The 20,626-nt window shown below is 50.1% G+C and overlaps 1 long non-coding RNA gene across 8 annotated transcripts in view; it reads left to right on the top strand.

Moving 5' to 3' along the window:
• Positions 1-20,626, top strand: part of LOC116946934 (uncharacterized) — a 166,375-nt gene that overhangs the window by 71,756 nt on the left and 73,993 nt on the right. The window contains exon 3 of one of the 8 annotated variants that reach the window (XR_012945529.1): positions 2,786-5,151. The exons of the other annotated variants lie outside the window; for them this stretch is intronic. This is a non-coding gene — a long non-coding RNA (uncharacterized LOC116946934). Of the gene's footprint in view, positions 1-2,785; positions 5,152-20,626 lie in introns of those variants that run through there. 8 annotated transcript variants of the gene reach the window in all.

Below are 20,626 nucleotides of genomic sequence, written 5' to 3'. Positions count from 1 at the left end.
GTTGCAACCAACACCAGTGACGATTCGCTGAACCGGTCCTGGGCCTCCCCTCGGTCGACTCGGCCTTAAATAAGTAGCTGGGTGCAGTTTGTAAACATCGCCACTGGGGAGACAAAGACGGCCGGGCATGGTGCTGGCACACACCCCACCCCCATCGTGTGCCGTGCCGGCCTTCACAGTTGCTCACTAACAGCACTTGCCCCAAAAAATGTGTCAAGGCTATCCGGGGGATCTTTGTCTTTATCTAAATATGTAAAAAAAGGGGGAGGGGGGGTGAGGGGTCTGGGGTCCAATCTCCCAGCGCGCGAGTTGAAACGATGGGGCGGCGAGTTTCGTAAATCCGCCCCCCTCTCCCCTTGCCTCTGTTGTCCACCCAGCGGTATAAACCGCACCACCACCCCAGTTACGTTGATTGACACGTAAGTTTGAGTCGAGTTTATTTTGTTTAGCCAGGCGGCGAGAACGGCAAGGGGGACCAGGCTGAGTCTCGTTTTCGAGAGAGACCTGGGTCACAGAAATGACAAAAGCATAACAACTACCGGTACAGTAACGGTACAATAAAGTACAGAAAATATATCTGGCAATATACCGAACAAATAAAACGAAAAACGACTGTGTCGCGTGATGAATGGAAACCACTGCGCAGGAAACGTGTGGTGGGGGCAAATTGTAGGTAACACCCACCTTCTCAAAGATGTCTGGCAAGCGTGGAAGAGTAGGCCAAAAACACCCCTGCAGGGGCTCTCCTATAGCACCCTCTGTCGTGGGCGCCCTTCTGGCAGCAGTGGCACGAGGGAGCAACTGCAGGGCTGCGCCTTTGCCTTGTACGAGTGGCAACTCCACTCTTTTAGAAACTCAACAACGCTCACCGTTAGCACGGCTCTCGAGCGGAAACGTAGGCATTGTGATCTATGTATAGATACCCCACTATATTAAGACGGATACATTTATAGAGAGGAAAAAAAAACACATTTTAATTCAAAGCCACTCTGCACGTATCCCACCAATCCCAATGCGCGTGTTACACCTCTGCACACTCCCCTCTGGGCAGATGTGGAGCCCATAGCATTCACAATATTCAATCCCCAGTTTGAAAAGAAAGTTGCGAGGTCATGCGAAGCCAGTGGGGTATCTACAAATGGGTCACCCTCTATAACAAGCCAGTGATATGGCTGCAGGGGGCGGGGGGAGAGCAGTGTAGCATTCTTCAGCTCTCCTTTCACGCTGAAGAAACTGAAGAACCCTAGGGCCGGTCCTCGTGGCTTCGCGCTGTCCCGGTGGCGGGGAATGATCGCAAGACCACGGTGGGAGAGGCAACGTGGATCTCACGTCCGATGCACGGGTGGCCGTGCGGATCGTCCCACACGTGTGGGACGATCCGCACGGCAGCTGTTGCGGGCGAACTCCACGCTAAGGAACGGTCGCCGACCGTGCGGATCCACGCACCTCCGATTAGGACGGTTGGCTACGTAGGGTGCGAAAGAAGTTCAACGTACGTACACAGAATGGCATCTTGGCTGCGAGGTTTTTCGGATGCTTCTGTTATCCACCGTTGAAAGATCATTCGAGCTTTTGGGTTTAAAAAAAAAGTGAAAGAAAGTCATACAAGGAACACATCTGTCAACATTTCAACCGCAGAGGTCAAACTGTCCGCGGGATTATGCCTTTACGGACACCCTGTGTTGTAAAGGAAGTGACTAACGGGTTAATAAAAGCGTAAACAGGATTTTGGATTTGAAGGTCAATTGACCGAAACAACGAGATCTTTCCTTCCTCCCCGCGAAAGAATTAAAACCCCGGCTTCTATTTTACACAACCCATGACTCCCGGCAGTGGTGTGAGCAAGAGATTGCAGGGCAGTACCTCTGCCTTTGATTACTGGATGTGCACCATTGGCTAAGTACGGTGCGAAAGAAGTTCTACATACATGCGTATAACATCACGAAGGCAAGTAAACATGCCATATATTATAAGTCTAAAGAGAAATTGCCCAGAATGCACCCGATCCCATCGGATCTCGGAAGCCAAACAGGGTTGAGCCTTTACAGTGCTCGTTTGGATCACCGCCACTCCAGGCTGCTGCTGTGGGGAGCTACCTTGCGGGGAGCACAGCGGAGTGCTGAAAAAAATACTCCGTTGTACTGTACATGTCTATGGTGCCCTCCCTTCACCAACCCGCAATGACCAGCGCGGTGACGTACGGTCCAATAACGCCCAGGACCTCGCGCGGCGATGGGGGGAGGCCCACATCCAGCAGTGGATAAGTTAACGGGGGGCTACGCACGCTCGTGCACGTTGATCACGAAGAGTCGCAGCGCAAGAGCAGAGGTGCCTCCTCAGTCAATACCAAAGATGCCTCCTTCCCAAACCGTTCTCAAGGGTGTAGCGATGAGTCCTTGACGTGCCGAGCGATACTCGGAGCTACGGTTTCTCTGATGTGTTTTTTTCGGCTGGGTTAGGCTTGTTGTTGTTGTTGTTGTTTGGCACGATGTCCGACGTTTCGCTCCACGCGAGCTTCTTCAGGAGCCGAGTGATCATCACAATCCATGGGCAGATAGCCCGTAGGTGTCCACTGCACGTTTCGGCATTTGTTTCCACTCTCTTCTATCTTGTGCCAGTATGCCCAAGTAGTGGGCCACGTCTCTTCTGGCAACGATCTCTTGTGACGTCGCCGTCAAACCATTCTCTGCTAGGTCTCCCTCTCTTTCCAGCTCCTTCCATTTTTCCCGACCAACGCACTTTGAATCTCCCTGTTGTTGTCCATCCCACACGTGTGCCTGCACAGCGCCAGTTTCCCTTGCAGGAGGTGAGGTGCGGCGACTCAGAGTGAAGCTCCCGGGGCAGCACGTGGCACGACGGAGGACGTCGGGCCTTGCCGACCCGAGGCGCGCTCGCTCGCTCGCCGCCACCCAAACCCGAGAGCGCGCCGACCCGCGCCACGGTGGAAACCCGGGAAGAGCCCCTTGGGAGGACAGGCCGAGGGGACGGTGGCTCTCGCGGTGGTAATTGCCAGCGGTCAGTTGGGGCTAACCCATCGTGCCCCCCCCCCACCCCCGCCTCTGATTGCGCTACCGCGCCGTCACCGCGTGTCAGGGCGCGAGCGTTCGCGTGCATCTGGAAGTGATTTGTCGAGCGCTGCCATGTCATTTTTATGGACAGAGTTTGGGGGGGGGGGGAAGTACAAATCTAAACCAAACAAAATGATTTATAAGTGGGCGGCGAACTCCGCGCACGTTTATTACGTGTTATCGGAACCGATTTGAAATGTGACGTTTGCTCCACGCGAGACGCTGCCTCGGTGTCGGGAGTGTGTCCTGCGCTGATTTAAACGGGGCCGGACTACAATTACTGCGTAATGCGCTGCGAGTGAAGATGAATGGCTATTAATTTTATTACCGTGGCTTAGTAGTGACCCATTGAGTAAAGTTAAAACAAAAGACTTTCCCCAGACTCCCTCCTTAAGTATTCCAATCTGCTGTCTTTGGCCGTCATGTAGCCGAGCTGTATAACAAATACGTTTTTTACTTTTAACTTGTTCTTACTTTCCATTGGTTGAGAAATGACCTTGTAAGTATATTGAATGAGAAAATGTGCATCACAGTTCTACACATAACGAGGTCACTGCCATTTTCACAGTGTGATGATGACAATAATTATATTCACCGCTAAATATTATGACAGCAGGGGTGGGCGTAGTGGTGGTAGCGGCGCATTGGTTAGCAAGTTACACTGCCCTCCCAACGAGCTGAGTTTGCTTCCTGGCCACGTCTAACACTTCCTCGAACACTTCCTCTTCCTTCGCTAAGCCACATAGACCAGGATGGTGAAGTATGCTCAAAGAACATCCACGAATTACGTGGCACGGAGAGGCCTTCGTTCAGGGATGGATTGACAAAGGGCTGTAAATAAATAATGATGGGGATGACGATGATACGAGCGGTGTTAACCCCGCAACTCCAATCCATAATCACTGCAATACAAGTCAATACAATCTTCACCGACATAGGTGTATACGTAACATATATTGGCATGTTACATCTGTGAATGAGAATAGCGATACCCTTGCTGCACGAAAACCTCGCCAAGTGCCAATGCTGTTTAATCAAGAGGGGTCCTCTATTCTCTATTGTGACGTTTATATGCTCTCTGAAAATCCAACTTGTATCGCATTTTGACACGTAGGTTTACACGCCCAATATCATTCGAGAATGTTCTGGCAAAAATCGCCCGATAATGCTGTATGAAATTACCAGCGAAAAGTCGTACTACTCAAATTGTAAATGTTGTGGATTTACTCTCTAACACACCGGTGGGCTAAAGTAGTAACAAATTGGCACGTTTTGTTTACGTGACAAACCTTACTGGCTGTGTCGGGTGGTGGCGGGTTAACGACACATTTATACTTACGTGATATAACCCAGAAAAAACCTTTATTATGAATTTTATTGCATTGTCTTCTTGAGCGAGGTCGTGTTGGAGCGTTCTTGCTTTGAATTACACCGCGCGACAGAAACAGGAACACGTGGATGGATCGGAGAACACTCCATTAGCGATATCATGTTGTATACATGTTGAACTTCTTTCGCACCGTACGTAGCCAACCGTGGTAATCGGAGGTGTGGGAAAAGAAGAATTTGGCTTGGGAGAGGACGCGTCACATCACTGGACGTCACGTTGGCCGGCGATCGGGAATGATAACGGAGCCGACGGCAGGGGGAAGGTAACTCGCGCGACAGGACGAGCGCCTCAGAGACGGAGCGACGAGATCGGCCACTCGCTTGCGCGAGTCGAATCGCTTCGTCGCGTCGCTAGGCCGTCGTGAGACGATTTGGCGAAGGCCCTCAGCCCAGCAGTGGATAAATCGTAGCCGATCACGGCTGGCAATAGCGGTCACGAAAATGTGAAACGTACGTATGTATCAGTAGCTGTACGCAAATGTTCAACGCAGATATGTATTCGTGAGTAACACATGTTGTTTAAGTTTAAATGTTGACCACTGAGGATTTTAAATTTCGATTTAAAGCTTTCGTGACTGCAGGGATTCATATTCTTGGTTCTTTCGGTAAAGTCACGTAGAAGGGAAATAATACAATAATAAAAATAAAACAATAAAATTCTCACGACGTTTCGATTGCAACACAAGCAATCATCATCAGGTTTTCACACCTGATGGTTTTCACACCTGATGATGATTGCTTGTGTTGAAATCGAAACGTCGTGATAATTTTATTGTTTTATTTTTATTATTTTATTATTTCCCTTCTATATTGAGGATTTTTTTTATGAATCTGTAGTCTTTGTGCCTTCTCGGTGTATTTCTTGCACGTCACTCATGCGCTCCTTATACTTTATGTTATAAATTGCGTAGTGCGGGGGGGGGGGGGAGCAGCGGATTTGGTGGAACATCACAAAGTCTATCTACCATCGGTAATCGACAGCAGTGCCATTTGAGGCTTGCATGACGTTGAGTGTTGAACTTTAAACAAATGTCAAACGCTGAACGGAATATCGGTCACGATATGCTTTTGTTTATCAAACTCTATGCTCTAGTGCTTTCCCCCTCATCCTTCCTTACCCTTTGACTGCCTCACCCTAATATATATTTTTTTCTAAAAACGCTCCTGGTGATAAAGATTGCAGCAACGTGTTTGATAAAAAAAAATTTGGAAGGGGGGGGCTGATTCTTCAGTAGGGTTTGGGGGGCTCAGCCCCCTCTGGGCCCCCTTTGCCACCCCCCCGGTGCCATCGTGTGATTCACAAATGTACTCTTCGGTTTGGGTTTCAGTTGCTAACATCCATCACACTTTCGATCGTTGGCAATGCTTCTATTGTTTGTACCGATTTGTTGGCTACGTTATTCGCCTCAACGCAAACTCGGCGCATCGTCGAGCGTGCGATCTGTACCGGCGTAAAAAAAGAAAAAAATAAATCGTCCACTCCTAACGAGTGCGATCCGTCGCGTTGTAGCGTGACAGCGTTTCCCTATTCTCTATGTTGCTCGCTTCGGCATCCCCAACCTGCAGTGCCCTCTGTTGGGCTGCGAGCCGAGCCTCGCAAATCTCACGCATCGCTCGCCGACGCCAGGCTAAGATCGCACTACGGGTTTCAATTAAGGAGCAGGAGAAAATAACTCAAGTCGTTTGATTAAAAACTACCGCGGTTTTTTTTTGTTTGCTCCGTTCAAATGAGTGACTGCGGCCACGTTTCAAATGGAATTCTTTCTCTTAAATCACCGCTCGTGGCAGTGTCCTGCGTTGTGTTTTAAATCCATCGTTCTTCACAGCAACGTCTGATTGTAGCGGTCCTTGATATGACACAGTCCGTCGCGTGTAGCTTATTTTGACTTGCAACTTGTTCCATTCATATAAAAATGCATTTGTCAGACGAACAATACGTGGTATATAGGGACAGCAATAAGACCGACGTTGTCATATGGGCCTGAATGCTGGAGATGAGCAGGGCGGCAAGAGCGGTGTTGACGATCTCAAAATAAGCCGAGAGAAAGGCGACTCCGATGGCTGAGATGTATCGGGTCGGGTTCCTGTTTGGGGTTAGTGGTACCCATCTTAAGACAGGCCTTGAAGAAAGTTCGCTCAGGTGGCTTCGGACACATTTCATCATGGGGGGGGGGGGGCAAAAGGAAATTGAAAGAAAGGCGAAGGACGTCGAAGCAGCAGCGGTGGAGATCGAGAGGCAGGCTGAGGAGGAGGAGGTGGTGGTTCGGAGTGGCGAGCTAGGGAATGAATGAATGTGTGTGGAGTCGACGGGAAGATGATGGCCCAGCACAGGGATGAGTAGAGAAAGACAGGAGCAGGAAGACAGCAGGCCCTACGTGAGTGGGGGAATTGCCGGGGAGAAGAAAGTAGAGAATGATTACATGTTTTGTCATGTTTGTGAGCAGGACATTGTTTTTGGAAGCATGTTTACAATTTAATCAATCCTATAGATTTTTGCAAACAGGATTAATCTGAAAAAAAATCGACACTTATTCAAGTAAAACAAATTAATTGGAAACCTAGCAAATGATAAGCACCACCCACACCTGGCACAGTTCATATATAAATATAAAACTACCGTGTAGATGCCAACTCTATGATGTCCAGATTAATTGAAGGAGCAAGCAGACTTGACCAGCTCAGCACAATGTGTGGTAGGTGCCCCATTGCACCTACGTTACAGATCAAGCTCAGATATTCCACTCATTATGAGCAAAAGTGACGACTGCCAATCTTGACTGAAACGTTTTAGTTATTTCCACGTAGTGTTCTGTATGGATATAATGGATGTAGAATTTTAAAGTTTAATTTCCACCCCTGACCCCGCCCCCTAAATCGCCCTTTGGTCTCACAGACTCAGATTAGTTTCCTGGAATTTTTTCTTAATTTTACAAAATTGTTCTGAACTTTAAACAACAAAAACGACAGACATTGTAAAACACCCTAGAAATGTATAAAATCCTGTAATATTATGACGCCGAGTCCTTTCAATCTCGTTTCTTTTTTTGCAGTTGTACCGAGGTTCAAAGATCATCTGTCGCACATAACTCATCAATCAGTAGCACAGCTCCCTTAGTTCATCCCGATCAGAACGTGCACTTACTCGGCTCCACCGCTTTACTTCTACCCATCCAGAAAGTTCCATTTTTATAAAACGAATAACAAAGTAATAACAAAGTACGCGTTTAACATCGACGAGATGCCTTTAAGACGCTTGCTTTAATCGCTCAGAATTATTTAGCGGACATCCCACCCAGTAAGATCGTCACGACAGGACCGTTTCGTTAATTTGATGTGCTACACCATTGAAACCTCCTTTGCCAGTAGCAAAATATGATAATTGGCTTTTTACCCTTTAATCTGGCAACAAAACTGACACCTTTTTTTACAAGGAGTCATGTTTGCATTGACCACAATACCTGCGGTCGGAATGCAAACAACAAAAAGCATAACTCTGATAATGTATGCACTGTCCTTAAAATTGATTGGTCCACACCCGAGACAGTTTTCCTTAGAGCCTAGTCTCACATGGTGTTGGACCAGATGACGCCAAAAGGCGCACAACTCAAAGACAATGCACCATCAGAGCATGAGAGCTCGGGTAGGCATTTACACCTTTGGAATCTTCTTTGCCAGTATCAAAATATGATAATTGTTTTTTTTACCGTTTTATCTGGCAACAAAACTAACACCTTTTTTTACAAGGATGTGATATGTAGAAGGGCCCTTATCCCGAAACATCACCGCATCATGAATTGCTTTTATTTATTTTAAGTCAGCTGCGTTATTCACGAATGTGAGGGCTTATTTGTCATTTGGGGGTCGACTCTGTTCGATAAAAAAAATTACTTGGAGTTTGTGCTGTGACTTTACACGCACACACTACACACACAACACAGATCGTCCGTATAGCCTTGACATAATGTTGGGGCAAGTGCTGTTAGCGAGTAGCATCTATGAAGGCCGACACGGCACACGAGGGGGTGAGGGGCGTGGGTGGCCAACACCACGCCCGGCCGCCTTTGTCTCCCCCGTGCTGAAATTTTCAACGCATCGCACCAGGTACTCATTTGAGGTTGAGTCGACCTAGCACAGGCCCAGGACCGGTTCAGATAATCATCACTGGCGCGTGGTGGCGGTGATGGTGGCCGCCAACACAGGCTCTCACTCGCACACACTAGAAGGACGCACACAGACAGTTTCCCTACGCTGTGGATGCGAGCGGCGCCCGCCAGCAGCGTGAGCAGGGCGGCTCGCACACACAGAGCCGGCAACATTTGAAACGGCAGTAGCACGGGGCAAGCTTCATGGCCGATTTTGCTCGAATGGAACTGACGCTTCACAGACCACGGCCTCCCATCAGGGGTGGCTGCGGCCAGATTTTCTACGCGGTTATAGCCAAATCTAACCGCTTTCCCATTGCATCCACGGGTTTAAATTCCCTCCATTACCCCCCGACTCCCACCTCACCCCAACTACCCCCGCTCCCCTTCCCACAGACCAAATTTGTGGCTTAAAAAAAAGATGTGGAGATTATTGTTGCAACGATTCATAGTTTGAGAATAATTTAGTTTTTGTTTCTACACTTTTAAACTTAGGTCGTGAATCTATATATGTGTGTGTGCGTGGGGGGGGGGTTATAGATTTGCTCGTACAAATTTATTTTCGAAAGAATAGAGGGGATTTAAATATTTTCCCCTTTTAAAAAAAAAATCCGAACAAGGATATAATTTGTCGTGGATTTATCGCATCGAGGGGGGTAAATATTCATCGGTGTTATGATCTCCTCGTTATTTAGGCATTCGGCGGGCCTCAATGTTACACTTGATGAAGCTGCACTGCTGGACGATGTGATGCTGTGATGCTGGGCGCTCGTACGCGGGGTTTCAACTCGCACAAGCCGTCCCTTAACTTTTTTCAAGTGACGTCTTTGAGAATAAAACGAAAAAGGACAAAGACAAACACTTGCAGAAACATCCCCCACATACAGCCTCAACACACGTTTGAGGCAAATGTTGTTTAGCAAGCACACACGAAGACAAAAATCTCCCCCCCCCCCCCCGCCGCCGTATATCATTGACAGGCTTAGGTGCTGTTCACGAGTAGCAGCACCTATGAAGGCCGGCACGGCACACGAGGGGTCGGGTGCCCATCACCAAACCCAGCCGCCTTTGTCTCCCGAGCGGTGATGTTTACCCAAAACGAACCTGGTACTCATTTGAGGCTGAGTCGACCTAGGGGAGGCCCAGGACTAGTTCAGATAATCGTAACTGGTGTTGGTTGGCCGTGAGCGGGAATCGAACTCGGGTCGTCGGGTTCGTGACGGAGCGCGCCCATCGTTGCACTACCGCTCCCCGGAGACAAAGATCCCCCGTGTAGCCTTAACAGACTTTTGGGGCAAGTGCTGTGGTGCTCGCTGAATAAAACGTAACGAGCAGCGGTGTTTGCGAATTCACCGTCGCGCGCAGGTCACTCGCGTGCAAAGCATTCCTTTGCCTTTTTCCTCTCGCACAGTAGACGGTGTCGCGCCGAGCGAAGAACAAGAAGGAGAAGAATGCCCGAGCCACCGCCGTCGTTTGTGCATCGCGGAGATTTTAGCGAAACGCGCGTTCTCCCTCTCTCCCTCCCTCCCACCCTCTCTCTCTCTCCCCCTCTTTGCGCACCGGGTGACGCTTCGCGGTGGAACGCAGCACCGTAATGGAACTGTGAGCGCAAATTATCTCGCCGGCTCTGCATTATAGCCCTGTTAACATTGCCCAGGGCAAGTTAATTTCCCGGAACCCTCCTGCCCAAAAGGACTCTCTCTCTCTCGCTCGCTCGCTCTCTCTCTCCACTCTCTCTCTGCGCACCCCAACCACCCACCCTTCTTCCTCCTCCTCCTCTCTCTTTTCCTCTCTCCGCCCCCCCCCCCCCGCCGGGCCCCTTAGCTCATTGGGATGGTACAAAACAAACCAGGGCTCGCGCTGGGAATTGGAAGTCTGGCGAGGCAGTGACCTGAGATAGGGGGGAGGGGGGGGTGTGGGTGGCTCGGGCGCTCGATTGGGACAAAACACTCAATCATGGTGTCGGCACGTCGGGCCCGCCGATGCCGAGGTTTGCGGCTGAGCCGCGAACGCGCATCTGAACGCGAACCCGTGGCTGCCACTATGATAGATGACTCTATTACCGGGCCGTGCGCGCCGCTAAAATGGAAGCACTGCGCTCATTTCTGGTGGCCGCGCGCGCAAGGCGTGGGTGGAGAGGTGGTGGTGGAGGGGGGAGGGGCGGGGTTAGTGGGGGTTGGGGGATTTGCGCTTGGAGTGGGGCTTTTGGTGGTGGTGTGCGTGTGAGAGTCACGGTCGATCGGAACGAGGTGCGGGGGGCACTTTGGGTTTTTTGTGGGATCGCTGTAGGAGGGGGCTGAGCCCCCCCCCTTCTCTCTGATGCTAAAGGCTTGCCCCCCCCCACCCCTTCTAAAATCGTGTATCCAAGTCGCGTGGTGTACAAACTGTCTGCAGTAGTTAGGGGGGTGGGGGGGGTCTGAGCAAAGTTCAAAAGTGAACTTTCCATTCACGCGGTGCGAGAGCCAGAAGAGCAGAATTCACGATGGACAAGAGGAGACCGTATCGTTTCTGTTTCACATTGAACATGTGTTTAGAGTTTGTTTCACATTGACTGTGTCGTGCCTCCCTCCACCCCCCTCCCTACCTCCCTCCCCACTGAGTTATTTTTTCTTGCCACCTCCCACCCCTCTTTAAACAAGGCCATCGCACCACACATGGGCCGTGCTATAAACTCACACAGTTCGTTCTCGACGAGAACCCTGGCCGCAATGAATATTGAGTCGAGGAAGATACCGGATGAAGGCGCAGCCCTGCAATTGCCTGCTCACGCCACTGCTGGCGGAAGGGCCTCCGGGAGCATTAGAAAACCCCCTCCAGTCGCCTACTCTTCCACACCCACCATGCCGCGCGCAACCTGCCGATTGGTCTGCAAGCGGGTCGGTGAAGTTGGATTTAACCACGCGAGATCCAGTTCGGACAACGTCCCTTTCGCAAGTGAGAGTTCTTGGGTAGCAAAAAAAATGCGAAAAAAAGAACAGGAACAAGGAGAAAGCTGCATATCAATTATTGCGCAAACACAAAACAATGGGGACCCAAACAAAGGCAATTATTTTCTAAAACAGTGGAAATGTACGGTAAACAAAATCCAGAGTGATTTCATGCTCAATTGAGCATCTAGGCATTGATGCTTACCTCCTGTTCACAGTCCTGAGCCAGTGGTGGAAACTCCACACTCCTATGGCAGGGGCGGGGGGAGAGCGGATGCTGCGTCAATAAATAGGGACTCCCGCTGTTGAATTCCGCCAACCAAGATTTCAACTGGCAGATTTCTGATCGTGAGCCGATCGCTCGACGACAGAGCCACCTGGCCAGATCAACGCACCGCGGAGTATAGTGCAACCAAAAAATTTGCATCGTGCGATGAAATTATGAAGGTAGGGGTAGGTAGGGAGGGAGTGGGGGGGGCGGGGGTTGAAATGTGCATTCTACAAAGCCAAAAGAAAAAGCGTATATTACAACAGCAGCTGCGAGTTGTAATAATTCAATTTGAATGAAATACGCTTGAAGTAACCACTGAGGGTTGGCTGCATTATCAGCTCCTAAAACATTTACGTTCACGACTGCCAATGAGCGATTCAATCTGCGCCGCGAAATTTGATGGTGATGGTGTGGATGATGAATGACAGAGATGCTAAATATTAAAGCATTGCTCCGGCTGTAGCAACCCCGGGGGGGGATTTGAGCCATCACTGAAACTCAGACCGGGCCGCCACCGCCTGCCCCCAGCCTGCTTCTCTCCGTGGCGACTGCTCTCATTGCGAAACGTTCTCCATCATCGACATCATTCCCCCGCCATCCTCTCGTCATCCTCTTCATCGCGATCATGTCTGCCACCATCATCAGCCTCGTCGTCACCTCGTTCATTGTCGTCGTCGGTGTCGGCGTCACCACGTTCGTTCGCTGTCGACATTGTTACCGCCGCCGGCTTTCATTGTCGTTATCGTCATCATCATCATCAGCAGCAGCATCAATTGACATCATCATCATCATCATCTTCGTCACCTCCATCATCGTCGTCGTCACCACTATCAGCATCATCATCATCACCGTCATCACCACCATCATCATCATCAACACCGTCATCACCACCATCATCAACACCGTCATCACCACCACCATCATCATCACCACCACCGTCATCACCATCATCATCACCATCACCACCATCATCATCACCACCGTCATCACCATCATCACCACCATCACCACCATCATCATCACCACCGTCATCACCACGACCACCATCATCACGACCACCGTCATCACCACCACCATCATCATCACCAACACCGTTATCACCACTACCACCATCATCATCACCATTACCGTTACCATCATCAGCATGGTCTTCATCATCATCTTCAACATCAACATCATCGTGAAAGCTTAATTTCGCACAATTTTTTCCGGGTCGCTTCTAGACTGCAGATGGGGGCTGGCATGTGACTCAACCATCGTAGCCACAGCGAGTGGTATGGTGGATGTTAGGTGCCAGGCGTGGAAATATTTGCATGGTTGCTGAACCAGACTAAAATTTAGCTCTGATCATGACCATCATTGGTATCCTCATCACAGCAGCAATAGTAGTAGTAGGAGTATGCGCTGCGGCAGGATAAAATCAGTCCGCGAGAAAATCCTATCGCTTTTCGGCGCTCAAGTGCGTTCTCGTCAACCCCAAATGTCCCGTCTGTACCCTACACAGGAGCAAGCTCTGAGCGTTGGGTGGGTGGACGGATGTTTTTGCGGGCGAGAGGGAGGTGTGTGTGTGTGTGTGCGCGCGTACGTACGTGCGGTTGTGTGTGTGTGTGCGCGCGCGCGCACCTTGTGTGTGCGCGCGTGGGTGCACAGGTGGAAAATTACTAGGCAGCCCACAGGCGATTACAACCTTGGTACAAATACCACTGGTTTTGCTATTATTTACAGTACCAGCCTCTCATAATCAACACACACAAATGTTAGGTGACCCGTTCCTGCCCCGATTTTTTGTTATTGTTGTTGCTTTGTACAGAAAGGCAACTCTTTTTTTTTCCGTACCGTTTTTTTTTCTCCCCCCTCCCTTTCCTCTTAAGGTTCATCAATGCAATAAAATTGTACGTGTAGATTTTAACCGTTTTCTGCACCGTGGCTAATACACAGGATGCGTCTGCAAGTCGACATTGCAATGTTTTTATGCGAATACTCATGGAGAATTTGAAAAAATATGTTTTTTTGATCATAACTTTTCTGTGGTGCCAACGATAGTGAAAATTTACCAACAGTTTTAGCATTTTTTTATTTCATTTACATAGTTATTGTCGTCATCATCATCATGAGCCTCCCATCACTTGCCACCATCCCTCCCATGTCACGGTCTGCGTTCCGTATGAGCTCATCGCACCGCTCCATCCTCCGTGGTGGTCGTTATCTCTCTCCCGTGTCGGATCTCTCCTTTTGGCTGCTACTCCATCACCGGGCCTCATTCACCGGGCCTCATCCACCGGGCCTCATCCACCGGGTCTCATCCACCGGGTCTCATTCACCGGGCCTCATCCACCGGGCCTCATTCACCGGGCCTCATCCACCGGGTCTCATCCACCGGGTCTCATCCACCAGGCCTCATCCACCGGGCCTCATCCACCGGCCTCATCCACTGGGCCTCATCCACCGGGCCTCATCCACCGGGTCTCATCCACCGGGCCTCATCCACTGGGTTTTATTCACCGGGCCTCATCCACCAGGTCTCATTCACCGGGCCTCATCCACCGGGCCTCATTCACCGGGCCTCATCCACCGGGTCTCATCCACCAGGCCTCATCCACCGGGCCTCATCCACCGGCCTCATCCACTGGGCCTCATCCACCGGGTCTCATTCACCGGGCCTCATCCACTGGGTCTCATTCACCGGGCCTCATCCACCAGTTCTCCAACACTGGGCCTCATCCAGCGGGCCGTTGTCCGTTCGAGCGATATATCCTGCCCAAGCCCCGCTCGCGTTTTCCAACGGTCAGTACGATGACCCTAATTCTTGTCTGCTACCCGATTCACGCGTTCTTATCTACGTTGCCAAGTGTCACTCCCACACTAGTTTTGACTCGCTTGTATGTATGTACGTTAAACTTCTTTCGCACCATACACAGCCAAAACGTGCAAACGAACTTGGCCAAGTTCCTCGTTGTCTTTGTCCATGTCTCTCTGATGCCTATGTCCATGGCTGGTCAAACAATTAAAAACTCTCATTGTAGGAAACAATGCTCTATCATGCGTTTCATTATGATGTTCACTTTCTTTCCAAAAGCATTTCATCCTCCTCTTGTCTGTTTCATTTCTTTTCATTTTTATCCCCATCCACTTTAAATAATTGCCCTAGGTATGCGCATATATAGTGCCATCTACGCCTGTTCAGTCATATTCTGCTCTGTTTTGCCAATTTCTGGAGGGGCTACAACTGGAGGAGAGCATAGATGCTGTTGTGTGTTTTCCACACGTGTTTAACCAACAATTATTTTATTTAGTTAAGCAAACCTGTTGTGTATGAACGAAACAAGGCAATGTGTGTTTTGTGTAACGCACAAATCGAATTTGGTCGACTGGTAAACGTATCAGTGTTGCCTCCTAAAAAACACAAAACATAAAAAACATGTGCATACAGTTCAGGAAGAAATGCGATGAGCTTGTAAAGCTCTTTTTTCACAGATGCCCAGTTACTTAGCACTTGCTTGCAGAGCAGTGGCGTCGTGGACAAGCAGTCAACCACCCTACTACTACCTGAGCGATGCCATCCACCCAGATTGTACCATCACGAAACCTATGCCCATTCGCTATGGACCAGCTGATGCTGATGCTATGTGAGATCCACTCGGGCTTAGGACAGCAGAACGGAGTTTGATCGTCTGTAGCCACCCCCCCACCCGGTTGTCTGGAACGGTCTCTGCCGACCGCGACAATCGGTGCTTTTAAGACCGCACTTAAAAAAAAACATTTATTTTTTCCCCTTCCGTTTTGTTCAATATTAGTTTAAATTGCCCCCGTGCCATCCGCGCGCATCCTCCGTCTCACCGTTTGTTTGCCGTGCGCGGCCGCGCGTCACAAATTCCGGGATCGATTGAACGACGAGCACGCGCTGCCGTGAACCTGAAGACTCTGGTTCGATACCGGGCCGCCGCTTGCGTCAGCGGCGATTGTCTTGCAACGGGCGTGCTGTCCCGCCACCCACCCACCCACCCACACCCTTTACCAACCCACATCCACCAGCATGGTAAAATATGGTAAATCAACCCCACATAACCTGCACAGTTTGAGGGAACGCTTATCCAGCAGTGGAGTGGCAGAACCATTTATACGTGCACGTGTGTGCGTCTGTGTGTGTCTGTGTGTGTGTGTGGTTGGTGTGTGTGTGTGTGTTACAAAGCAGCGTTCAGAATCACTGTGGTGCTGGGATGCTTCCAGCCTGTTTATTGTGTGTGTGTGGGGGGGGGTGTATTGTGTGTGTATGTATGTGTTATTTTCATTATTGTTGTTGTTTGCATCAGATCGATTTAAAGGGGGGGGGGGGGGAAGAGAGGGAAGGTGGCAGCGAGCGGGTTTCTGAAAAAATAAGTTCGCTCAAGCGCTCTCGGGCATTAGGAAGAACTCCACCCACCCCACGGCCCCGTTTCACGATCAATACTCGAAAACTTTATTTGGCACGGGTTTCATCGCCAGAGCACTCTCCGAAAGAGAAATGCTGTTTAATCTGCAAAGCATGGCACACAGGAAATTGTTGTAGAGAGACGGAGAAGAGGGGGGGGGGGGTTTCTCACCTGTCCTGATTTTTATCCCAGGTTCCTCTACTTCACGGTACCCCATGGACATCTGTACGTCCACCCCCGAGATCTTAAAAGTGCCGGGGTTTTTTTGTTTTTTGTCACTTGCTTCATAACGCACTTACGTGCACGTCTCTCTCTCTCTTCTGCGATTGTGAGATACTCTTCTTTGCCGTAATATGGGAGCTCGGAGGTGGCGACCCTCGTGGGAGGGGAGAATCCTTCGGATGCACGATGCACTTCACAACTACATCAGGACTCCGGTCATCCGCGCTCCAATAATTATAATAGGAGAATCCCTGTACTTGGCCGATTATTGACGGTTCTCGACCGCTCCTGTAATTCGTGGCACACCGCAGGGGGCCCAAAGCGCTGCGTGGACTGCAGGCCGCAATCCTTAGAAGTGCTCGGGGCTCATGCGAAGCTGCATTGGAGACGTGGAGGTAGCGTTCGTATTTCTTTAATTCAGCACTGACATTTTATTTTTTAGTTTTACATCTGCACAGATGAGTTGCGCTGATGTGGTTTGTTGAGGAGAAAATGTTCGTTTTTTTTTATTCTTACACTTGGATAGCAATTCTAAAAGTGCTAAATAAAATCTTAAAGATAGTCATACGGCAAATTTGCACCCGATGGTTCTTAGAAAAAACTCGGAAGCTCATAATCCAAGAATTTAGCACGGATCAGTTTAGCCACAAGTCACACGCCACACTGCCCCTGCGATCCCCAAATGTTTTCGCGAATTAATGGAAACGCGCGGCTCTTTCATCCCCATCATCCGCGGCACACCGCTTCAGCGTGAACAAAAAACACTTGCGGATTTCGTCGAAACCTTTGCGGTGCGCCGCCGATTACAGGATCCGCGACACGGTCCTCCCCATATATATAAAACGTGGATTATCGGCTTTCTCATGCATCACGCTGGCCAGGAGGCAGAAGCGTAGCTAGTGGAGGGGCAGGGGGTGCTTGACCCCCCCCCGCCTCCCCCCTCCTGGTGACCAAAGCTACGAGTTGGGGCCCCCTTGACAAGCACCATGAGAGATGTTTTCAAGAGTTTATAGGAACAATGTGCTTAGGCAAGAGGTGCCACGATACAGAGCCGAGGTGCGACCGTTCGAGACAAATAAAATATTGAGGCCCCTACCTGACTGATTGCCGCACACCCTGGGAGCTGACAATGTCGTTACTACGCCAATGCCACGAGGAGATGCCTGCTCATCAACACCATCATCATCATCAGCTGAAATTAAAACAATGTTGGCGAGCAGACGCAGAGACGTCGCGGGGAATGGCGGCAGCCCGCCCGAGTTGACGTGGCCTCACATCCGCTGCAGCGAAAGCAGCCGTGCGCGCTCCCAGCTCCTCTTTGCCTCCAATCCATCAGCACTCATCCCCCCCCCCCCCCGCCGCCCCCACCGCCTCCATTGACCGACCGGGGTCACCGACAGATCCTCCCCACCCTTGCTCGTTTGTCCACAATTCATGGCCCCGGACAAAAAGCGGTCAAGTTCGCAAATGAGCGTCGAGGGAGCTTGCGAGGGGGACGGGATGGGAAGTCGCCAGAGACGGAAAGGCGGTTGCTGGGTATATGGCGGTGGCGGTGGCGGTGCTCGGATAGCCGAGAGGCTGGGTGGCAGAGTGTGGAATGGCTGCCCGTGGAAGGCAGCCACGGCAGCGATGCTCCTGAAAAAGAAGCTCATGGCTCAGTTGGCTTTACCTGGTCAGATTAAAAAAAAAAACAATTGTTTAATTTTATTTGTATATTTATTTGTGAGTAATGTGTTTACCTTTCCTATTCTTGGCACTCCTTTCGTGTCTTTGCATTATTTGTTGTCGTAACGTTCTGACCCCGTGGCCCTTACTGGATATCTGTGAAAAAGAGCTTTATATGTGATATTGTGATTATTTTTTATTATTTTTCTATCTACGTGGCTTTACTGAAAGCCCCAAAGAATATGAATAGATCTTTATATCTCATCGGATTCCTCCAGTATAAATAAATCAGATTCTGATCCCCCCCCCCACCCTCATTTGTTCAACTGCCCGCTGCCGGCCGGTCCTCTCGTCGCCGCCACCACCACTGCCGCCGCTGCTGCTACCCTGCCGCTTTCTCCCAGTGACGAGTAACGTGGGTAGCAGCTGAGCGCTGCGGCCAGCCGGGGTGTGGTGGGGGGATTCCGCCGTCCCGTTGACGGGCGCGATGTGAACGGGAGGCGGCCAGATTAATCGCGCGGTGCGATCGCTTTATTATTTTTGGCGTGGCCTGTCCGAGTGGCGTGTACATCTCTGTTATCTGTTTACGGGGGGGGGGGGGGGGGGGACACAAGCGGCGCCTTTTCGCCGAGAAGTGATGGCCCGATTCAATGGGTGAACCGCTCTGTATGATGGCATCTTCTTTTTTTCATTCCATTTTATTTTGCTCTCCGGTTAGAAATCCGACAAAAAAATTAATCCAACACCGGGTACGCAATGTTACTGTCAGACCAGCGGCGATATCTCAGTGTCTGTTTTTTTTGCTCTGTCTTTCTCTCTCTCTGTAAGCCATCGTGTAATACGACTCGATACACGTCAAGAATAATTGGGATATCGGAGGCGAACGTTTAATGCTATTTAATGTATAACGTGAATGTAGCGGAGCATATTTAATAATAAAGCTTAGTGTCAAGTGCTCGGTCATATTCATTATGCTCCGTTAATGCGTCGGGGCTGTTTGCAGCTGTGTCTGTTCTTCGCTTAAACTCTCTTAATTCATTCAGTCCTCCACACCCCGAACCCCGGGAGAGCGTCTGGCCGGCAGCCAAGGAACAACGGAGCGTTTGACATTATCTTAAACCCTGTGCCCCGCGTTTTGCAGAATTACGGGACGGTGCAGATTAGCGCCATTACTTAAACTGAGTGAACTCGAAGCGTCGAGTAACTGAGATCAATGGTGGAGCAAAGAGCTATCGACGGGCGCCTGTCAATAAGCCCAACATCATTGCCCGCCGATGCTCATGGCGACCGCCTCCGCCGTTGATGAGTTGATCGAACGATTGCGAGACACACTTGCTTTGCGAGTGGCGGATTTTTAATTGGGACAAGTTGATGGCAATGGGCAATTATGGCTCGTGATCTCAAGCATCGGACCGCGAGCTTTTTGTGTTTTGCCTATTTAGCGACATTGCAGGGGCCGGCTGTAATTAGGGTATGCTGCCATCTGTTGTTGCGGGTCAACATTGCAATGGTGCAACTTGGTGCTGGGCCAGAAATCCCAGACCGGAGTACCGGTATTAAGCAACGGTAATGCCGCCAATTCGCCACACTATATCCCAGTGCGCAAAGGCGCGTATCACCGAATCGCCCTAAATGCGTCCGATATCATCTGATCTGAAAGCTAAGCAATGTTGAGCACGGTTATCATTTCCGTTGGGTGACCAGCGGTCGAAATGGGAACGGTGTACAAATGATACGACATACCGACAGTTCTCATTACACACAAGGTGCTGGCGACGAATAAACCACACAATAACTTGTGCTGATCTCGCCACGGAATATAAACCATCACGCGCACTCCCGTCATCCTCGCAGCGGATTTTCAGCTGTTGGCCTTCGAACAAAGACGTTCACCGCATCGCGCGCTTTCAGATGCGCTTCTGCGGCCGTCTTGAACGCGCTTCCTTCCGATATTAGGAAGCCACTGGATTGATGCACTTTTAAGTCTAGATTGAAAACGAATTTATTTTAGAACTGCTTTTTGCGTTCAGTTTGTTGTCCTTCTGCCGCACCTCCGATTAGCATCGTTGGCTAAGTACGGTGCGAACGAAGTCCAACGTACGGACGCAATACATTCTCACAATACCAAGCGCGGAGTTTGCCGTCACTTCTCAGAATGGTTCCTAATCCTGCCCAGCGATGTTTCCGCAATAGGGGAAGCGTCGGTAAACCGTGCGCTGCTACGGGACGAATGGATTTCAATCTGGCACATCCACAATTTCATTTTGACCACAGTGCTTGACCACCAGGGGCTTGCCAGGTGTTGTAGAGGCGTGAGGCTGCGTTGTAATACGGTGGGGGTTTTTTTTCTGGGAGATTTGCTGGTTTATCCAGGATGTGTCTGTTGCGCGTCGTCGCTTTAAGATGTTCTCTGTTCATGTTTTTGTTTGTTGCGGTTGCACCCGACTCAAGAGCCGCATGGCTCACAGGGCTATACCTAATAAATGAAACTTGAAACCTGCGGGTGGCAGTGCTAGGCGTGTCATCCCTTCTT

Source organism: Petromyzon marinus, chromosome 28 (assembly GCF_048934315.1).
Source record: "Petromyzon marinus isolate PM22_M1 ecotype Great Lakes invasive population chromosome 28, UKy_Petmar_22M1.pri1.0, whole genome shotgun sequence".
Classification (NCBI taxonomy): Eukaryota; Metazoa; Chordata; class Hyperoartia; order Petromyzontiformes; family Petromyzontidae; genus Petromyzon; species Petromyzon marinus.
Note: the sequence above shows the minus strand (reverse complement) of the source record. Positions and strands in the feature narration are given on the sequence as shown.